At 41.0% G+C, this 8,866-nt stretch overlaps 1 pseudogene; it reads right to left on the bottom strand.

Moving 5' to 3' along the window:
* Positions 1 to 6,182: 6,182 nt before the first annotated feature.
* Positions 6,183 to 6,885, bottom strand: LOC118001452 (annotated as a pseudogene).
* Between the last annotated feature and the right edge of the window lie 1,981 nt (positions 6,886 to 8,866).

Raw genomic sequence — 8,866 nt, forward strand, 5'->3', positions numbered from 1 at the left:
ACTCCCATGCCTCAGCTAGTTTGTAGTCCCTCAAACAAAGTAGCTGCATGTTCCTGGGCAGCTCTTTTCTCAGGCACATAGTGCCAATATCTGATCAAGCTCATATTCTTTTTTAATTTAATTTAATTTATTTTTTAAAAAGATTTTATTTATTTATTTGACAGAGAGAGACACAGCCAGAGAGGGAACACAAGCAGGGGGAGTGGGAGAGGGAGAAACAGGCTTCCCGCCGAGCAGGGAGCCCGATGTGGGGCCTGATCCCAGGACCCCGGGATCATGACCTGAGCGGAAGGCAGACGCTTAACAACTGAGCCACCCAGGCACTCCTCAAGCTTGTATTCTAACCAACAGGCATGAACGCAATGAATGCAGTGAAACAATGGAATTGTGACCAATTCTCATTTTGAAAATTTAAGCTGTAAGAGAAATGCCATGTTTGAGTAGCAACCATACCCTTACCAGATTTCTAAGTGCTTTCAAGCATGTCATCTTGTTGGATCCCCACTCACACTGCCTGCCTGTGGTAGGTAGACTTCTATGATGGCCCCCCAATGGTCCCTGCCTACTGGTATACACATCTTCTGTAATCCCCTCCTCATGAATGTGGACTGGGCCTACAGACTTGCCTCTAACCAATAAAATAGGGCAAAAGCAGTAGGATATCACTTTTGTGATTAGATTACAAAAGATTGTGACTTTTATCTTGCTGGCGGCCTCTCTCATTGGCTTTAAAGATAGCTGCCATGTTGGACAGGCCACATGGCAAGGGACAGAGGGCAGTCTTTGACCAACAGCCAGTGAGGAACTGAGGTCCTCAGTCCCATAACTAGAGAAGAACCGAATTCTTCCAACAACGATGTAAGTGAACTTGGAAATGAGTCTTTCCCCAGTTGAGTCTTCAGATAGCCTTGCCTGCAGCCAGTGAGAGACCCAGAAGACTCAGATAACTATCTCTGCATTCCAGGGGAACTGCTCTTATAAACCCATGTTGTTTAAGCTGCCAAGTGTTGAAGTAATTTGTTATATGGTATAGGGAAGGAAAAACTTAACTCTTCTTTCACTTCACTCCTAAGTTTTCCAGCTGGGACTCTGTAAATGAGACTGACAAAAAACAGATTAACAAGAGAAAAACAAACAGAAGTTTATTAATATGTGCACTAAACTTGTACACTGGAGAACTCAGTGATGAACAATTCAAAGGGTGGTTAGAACTTGGGCTTCTATGGGGTAAATACCCAGTAGGGCAATTGCTGGGTCGTATAAAAAAAAAAAAAAAAAAAAAGAACTTGGGCTCCTATAGCATCTTAGCCAAGAACAATAGTTTTTTAGAGAAGTGACGAGACAAAGGAAAAGGACTTTGGGCTGCCAGGTTTGACAGATTGTGGGCAGGCAAATCATGATAGATACAGGCAAGGTGGTAAGGTTTTTTATGTAGATTTCTCTGGTGCCTGATAAGGGTCTAGAGTTGTCTCTGCTGATTGATTTCTGTTCTTCCTAGTAGAGAGGGGAAGAGGAGGGGCACCTTTATAAATTTATTTCCTTCTTTTAGGCAGATAGAGGGCAGAGAGATTTTCTTGTATCTGCTTCTTCTCAATTGCCTTCAGCTCAAAGTAATCCTTATGCTAAAGTGGAATATTTTGGGGTGGCAGATTCTGCTACCCTTCAACAGCAACAGATAATATTCTCCCCAGATAATATTCTCTGGGATATGGTAGGGTTTGGTTATATCTCCACTTTACAACCTGACAAGTATGGCTCAGATACATTGGGTAACTAGTGTTCAGGAGTACAGAGTGGCCAAGCCAGAATGATTGTGATTCTCAGCCAGGCAGAGTGGCATTGATCCCTCACACTAGTGCTCTTGCACACACGTGTGGCACATATGGACTGTCTGATAATGTCAGTCTCTCTTGTCAGTTTTCTTTCCTCTTTATCCAGTAGTGCCCATTACCTTCGTCACTACATTACATCATCATTACATTAGGAATCTATACTGCGAGGAGTATTGGAAGATTCTGGGATGCTGTATTTGGATCACGTTCACCTCACTGTGTTTGGTGATAGCTAAGCACCGTGTATTTGTGCTCTCAGGAGACAGTGGTGGGGGGGAATGGGGGTGTTGAGATCATAGATTCTGGAATCAGGAATGCTTAGATTCAAATCTGTGCCATTTAATGGCCACTTGTAATGTTACCAAATGCCTCTCTACATCAGTTTCTACATCTAAAAAATTGAAGTAATAAAAATCTCCATCTGGAAGCATTATGAAGATCACATCAGGTAACACATAAAGCCCTGATACATAAATACTCAAATGTCAGTTTCCCCTTGAGCCTGTCTATCCTTCATGTAGCCATGCATCTTGTTATTCTGAGAAATGCTTGCATATTGGAAAATCTTGAGCATTTTAAAAGTTATAGTTTAAAAAATTTTTAACTTATAACCCTTCTAAATTCATCTTTGTTCCCACGTAATAATTTCTCAAAGCAGTTGAAACTGAATAAATATCTGTTGGGCAAAATATCTCTAATATTCAATTGTAAATCCTATGGAAAATGAAGATCTTGCTATAAATAAGAGTATAGAATGCACTAAGAATGTGGGCTCCGAAGTCTGTCCTCCCAGAATGAATTCTCTCTGCCAAATTCTAGCTTTGTGACTTTGAGTTTTGTCATCTGAAAAATGAATAAAATAATGGTACTTATTCATAGGGGAGTGTAGTGAGGATTAAATGAATTCAACTTTGTTATGTGTCATTAAAAAAACAAAGTTTAAATGATCTTACTAACTTTGTTCAACAATTCATGAATTGGGCAGCATCCAATCTAGCAGATAGAAAGGCGCTGAAGAGTGATGCAGAGTGAAAGAATTTTACAAGCAGGAGGGCTCTAACAGGAAGTTATACTAGGCAATAAAGTGGATTGGTTATTGCAAGGTTATCTTCCTTTAGGGGATTGCCAGGGGTCTATCAGGCAGATTACCTACCAAATGCTGATCGGATGATTCCTGATGGACCGGCTTAAGATTCCATTTCTGGAACAGCTGAAACTCTGATTAAGTCTCAATTGGGTGATGTGCAGCTTAGCATAAGCAACTCCATTTGGGGTCTGTTGTCTTATTTTAAACAGTGTTCAGTACAGGATCTTCAGCAGAAGGATCACTTTCTGATTAGGGCTAGTTGGTTTTACTGAGAATTTTGGAGGAGCAGAATAAACAGGTTAACTTCTGATACTATCTAAGGTGGAAGTCCAAAAAAAGCACACTTGTGAAGAGAAGTTTTGTTTTACAAGATGTATTCAGGGTGTATACTTTACCATTTTGCAAGGAGGCACATTAAATTCGTCTAGGCAGACTTTAATGGGTCTTGCTCAAAGCAAGAGACTAATTAGACATTAAGGCCCTGATGAAATCATACCTTATTTTGAATAGATTTAAGTATTGGATGCCTGGGTGGCTTAGTCGGTTAAACGTCTGCCTTTGGCTTAGGTCATGATACCAGGGTCCTGGGATCAAGTCCCCTGTCATGCTCCCTGCTCAGCCAGGAGCCTGCTTCTCTCTCTGCATGCCGCTCCCCCTGCTTGTGCTCTCTCTCTCTCTGTCTCTGTCAAATAAATAAATAAAATCTTTAAAAAAAAAAGAACTGAATTATTGAATTATTCAAAACCCTTGTCTGTGAACTTCTAATCCCTATATAACCAACCAAACTGTCTGAAAACAAGGTTTTAAAGTCCAGTTTGTCAAAGGTAGCTCTTTTTCAGATTTCCTTGCTTTCTGAGAGATAGGATAGAAACTCTGGTCAGGGTATTTCTTTTGTCATGGGAAGGAAATGTTGAGTTACTCCTGTTGATCCCACTAACACGACTCTGTAGCCCTCAGGAAGGAATCCTGTAGCTTTTCCTGAGATGTAGGGCCTGCCGGGAGGGGGGAGTAAAAAGTAAGTCTGTCGCTCAGCCTCCTTTGTCAACCGCCAGCCTCTGGCCTTGGGAACTAACCGGCGGCAGTTTGCAAATGTATGTGCTTGGCGGAAGCCTGCCGTTCCCTTTGTCCTTGAGCCACAGGTGGCCTGATAGAGAAGCCGGAGTGTGTCATCCCTGACTACTCTAGTTTCCAAGCAGGAACCTTATGGGTAACTTTTCAAAGGATATCTAATGGAACTTTCGGAATTTAACCTATTCTTATCCTAGGTACAAAGAACTAGTTCTACATGCTTTCCTGCAAACTTACTGCTCAAACAGCCAAGTGGAAACACAGGTTGTTGTTTGTTTTTTGTTTTTTGTTTTTTGTTTTTAGTTGAAGTGCAGTTGGCATCCCATATTATATTAGTTTCAGGTGTGAAACATGATACATTTATATACATTAGGAAGTGATCATTTAGCTACCATCTGTCACCCTACATAGTTGCTGCAATATTCTTTACTATATTCTCTATGCCATATATTATATCCCCATGACATTTATTTTATTTCATAATTGGAAGTTTGTTTGTACTTTTGAATCTCCTTTCCCTATTTCGCCCATCTCCCCATCCCCTTCCCCTCTGGCAACTGCCAGATTGTTCTCTGTATCTATGAGACAGTTCCTATTTTGTTTTTTAGATTCCACATATAAGTAAAATCATATAGTATTTGTCTTTCTTTGACTTATTCCACTCAAAATAATATCTTCTAGGTCCATCCATGTTGTTGCAACTGGCTGAGTTTTTCTTTTTTATGGCTGAGCAATACTCGTGTGTGTGTGTGTGTGTGTGTACCACATCTATTAATGGACAATTAGGTTGCTTCCATAGCTTGGTTATTGTAAATCATGCTGCAATGAACATAAGAGTGTATATATCCTTTTGAATTCGTGTTTTCTTTTTCTTCAGGTAAATACTCAGAAGTGGAATTGCTGAATCATATGCTAATTCTCCTTTTACTTTTTTGAGGAACTTCCATACTGTTTTCCATAGTGGCTGCCCCAGTTTGCATTCCCATCAACGGGGCATGAGGGCTTCCTTTTCTCTACACCCTCATCAACATGTTATTTTCTGTCTTTTTGAGCCTAGCCATTTTGACAGGTGTGAGACGATATCTCGTGTGGTTTTGATTTGCATTTCCCTGATGATGAGTGATGTTGAGCATCTTTTTGTGTGTCTATTGGCCTTCCGTATGTCTTCTTTGGAGAAATGTCTGTCCAGGTCCTCTGCCCACTTTTTAATCAGATTGGGGCTTTTTTTGTTGTTGTTTTTTATTTTTTGATATGGAGTTGTGTGAGTTCTTTATACATTTTAGATATATTTTTTAAAGATTTTATTTATTTATTTGACAGAGAGAGGCACAGCGAGAGAGGGAACACAAGCAGGGGAAGTGGGAGAGGAAGCAGGCTTCCCGCTGAGCCCAGGGAGCCCGATGTGGGGCTCGATCCCAGGACCCTGGGATCATGACCTGAGCTGAAGGCAGATGCTTAACCACTGAGCCACCCAGGCACCCTATATTTTGGATATTAACCCCTTAATCAGTTATATCATTTGCAAATATCCTCTCCTATTCCACAGGCTGCCTTTTCATTTTTTGACGGTTTCCTTTGCTGGAAGCAGATGTCTGACCAGTTTTGAAGGCTGAGCTTCTGCAGAGTGTGGACAAGAGTTTCTAATCCTCTTTTGTGTCATCCCCCACTTTCTGACTCTTACCATCCAACTTTCATTCCTCTTTGCTGGCTTACTCCAAACGCCTTGGAAAGTGATCAGATCAACACTATTACTTTTACTCTTATCCTAATGACTAGAAATTTTTCATTTTTTATGCAAAATTCAGATTTTATTTTTATTTGTTCTTACATTGGTGGGAGCTAATATCAGGAACTTATAGGCAAACAAGAACTTTTGTTTTCTACAAAATTACACACAATGTGGCATTATCACTAGTCAAGACTTGCTTTTTTACATTTTGCACAAGAATACAATATTATCTTTTTTTGAACAAAATGCCCAGATTACTAAGGAAACCATCTTTGGAGGGAGTGTTTAATAAGCATGTTTTATTTAAGTAAATCCTCCAGGAGGAAATGGGAGAATTCACTGCCTTTACTTAGAAGAAGGCTGTGTAAGTAGTTATCTGTCAAATTTATCTATGCAATTCACCAACATTTCTTCATTGGAAACATCAATATTTCCACATCACAGTTCCCAAAATGACTTTAAAGTCTTAAAATTCTGTGTCTCCTTTGGCTTGCTTTTCTCTCTGGATTCCACCTAGGCTTTATTAATGGTTCTCTTCATATCATCATCTCCATCTTCATTAATCTTCTTTAGAACATTCATCAATCCCTCACTAGGATCTATTTCAGTGTCATAAGAGGGCTTTTCTTTCTCTTTGCCTTCTTTTTCAACCTGAGTCAGGTAATCCCAGCGCATGTTTTCTGCTTCCTTTCTACATAAGGTAAGAACTGTATCTGTCTTGACTTTTTTTGAACCGCCTTCCACAGAGATGGGTTTTAAGAGATTGCTCACAATCATGGAGTAACTCTTCCCATTTAGATTCTTTACCAAAAGATCAAATGACCTCGCTGTGAAATGCACCTGCACATTCTCAGTGGGTAATGTAGATTTTCACAAACTTATCTGACTGATCCCATCCGTAATTACTGATTTTCCCTGTGTATCCTGTTGTAATGGTAGCAACCACAGCAGCTGGGTTTTCATTGTCAAGAAGTTCTGCTTTTCTCTGCTGCATTTTGTTCTTGATTTCTGTCTCGGTCTTGGATTTTTCATCTGTAGGGGCATCATGTACTCTTTTTCTTTTGTTTTCTTTCTTTCTTTTTTTTACATACTCTTTTTCTAGTGGCCTTTTCTAGCAGCATCTTCACCTCTTCTAGATCTTTCTGTAGCTTTTCCAAGGCTAAAGCCATGGTTGGGCTGATCAGACAAGGCCTGAGCTGCAGCCAAGCCACGCAGGGGAGAGAACAAGAAACACGGCACTGAATGGGGGGCGGCAGGGGGGAAGGGGTTGCAGACCCCACCCACATGAGTCGCAGCGCCCCAAGCGTGCTCTCACACCTGACCCAGCGCCAGACCTGGCCGGCCTCCAACACGTGTTGCCTCTGACTAGAAATTTTTCTGCCAAATTGCTTCACAAGTGTGTTTCTCTTGGTCTAAGAGCTTAGCAAGCACACCCCTGGAAAAAGAGATAAAACTATTTCCCATCAATGGGTCCAGTGTCATGCTATGGGATGCCATCTTTAACAACACACAATCCCCAGAAAAGTCATGTTGAGGGAGCTCATTCTATTTCTACTTTGTTTGGACTCAGTTGTGAGTAAAACTCCTTTCTTTCCACCCTCATTGAGGCAGACAGTATAAGGGTTCACCAATCTCTGCCTATTTTCTAATCTGGGCATAATGAAAAGATGTACTTTCCCACCTGCTTAAGTGTAGGTTTGGTTTTATAATTCACTTAGGCCAAGAAATAGGAATGGAAGTGATGTGTGTAGGAAGTGCTGGGAGGAAAACATTTCCTCTGTCACCTTAGGTTCTGAAGGTTGGGGACCTGCAAATTAACTGACAACCGACCAGGAGAAAAGACAGTTTATTCACACCTGCATGAATACACAGGCAGGAGTCAATACTCAGTCACTTACTGAATAGCCAGAGGCAAATATTTGTATCCCAACCTAAAGAAGTGTATGTGGGTGGAGGTTAGAACTCCAGTGGGAAAGTAGGAAAGACTCTATTGGGCTTTTTAATGCCACTGGGAAGCTGAATTCACACTTCCCAGCGCTGAAGGTCAGTCTTCTTCCAAACAGAAAACTCCCTTGGGGTGGATGGCAGCTGTATTTTGGGGAATATCTGCTTAAGGGTAGGCAATGTTTCTTTCTGTGGCTGCTGATTGTTCAGACGGGTTTCAGTTAAAAGTAATTTTAGTCCCTTCAAAAGCAACCTAATTGCCAGCGCAAGACTTTCCATGCCCCCCTCCCCCCTCCCCCCACCCCCGCCGTCTGGACTGTGGGAGTGCATACCTGGGATGCAGGTGCCCAGCTGAGCCATCCTAAAAGCACAGGACCCTGGAGAACAACGGGGCTGCAGCAGACTCTATGTGGGCCAACCCCCCCCCAAAACAAAAACAAATAAACTTGGGTTAGTTTAAGCCACTGGAATGTGTCCTTTGCAACTTCTTTGAACACACCTACCAATGAAAAGTTAGTTCTTAAAGTTTCCACTTGGTAAATTTAGTCTTACAATTCGATTTCATACTTTCCAGATTTTAAGAAAAAGTTCTGAGTAGCCATATGGCTTATGCTCTTCTTGATCATGGATCTTTCTCAAGCTAAAAGAGTCAAAATTTAAAAGAAATGTTACCATGTAAATAAGATAAACCGGTTTTCTTCAGAAATTGTGAGAGGTTCCTATATATTTGTAAGTTTGTTCTCAAATGGTGTATTTAACAAGTGATTTATTAATGTGTGGGTGTGACAAATCCTTATTCTACAGGTAACCTTTTTCTGCTATTACATGGACTGGATGGAAAAAGCGCACCCTGTCTGAAATAGGGCTTGCTATGTGACCACTAGAGAGGTTTGTTCCTTAGTCTTAAAACCTTTGCTCCTCTGAGACTTGTGTTCAGTTGTGAATGAGCTCAGTGTGACTGCATCATTCATTCATTCATTCATTCATTCATTCATTCCACAAATAGTTCTGTGAATGCTCACTATGCACCAGGCATTGCATTAGGTTATTAGTTACTTGTGACTAATAAGACAAACCCTCTGACCTCAAGTCACTCAAAATTTAGGCAGGGAAACTGTCATGTAGACTGGTAATAATAATGCAAGGCGGTGGTAAGCCTGGTGACAGTAGTTTGTACACGGTTTGTGGAAGAACACAGAATTATCA

This window comes from Mirounga leonina, unplaced genomic scaffold, assembly GCF_011800145.1.
Source record: "Mirounga leonina isolate KUSES-001 unplaced genomic scaffold, KU_Mleo_1.0 Mir_53, whole genome shotgun sequence".
Taxonomy (NCBI): domain Eukaryota; kingdom Metazoa; phylum Chordata; class Mammalia; order Carnivora; family Phocidae; genus Mirounga; species Mirounga leonina.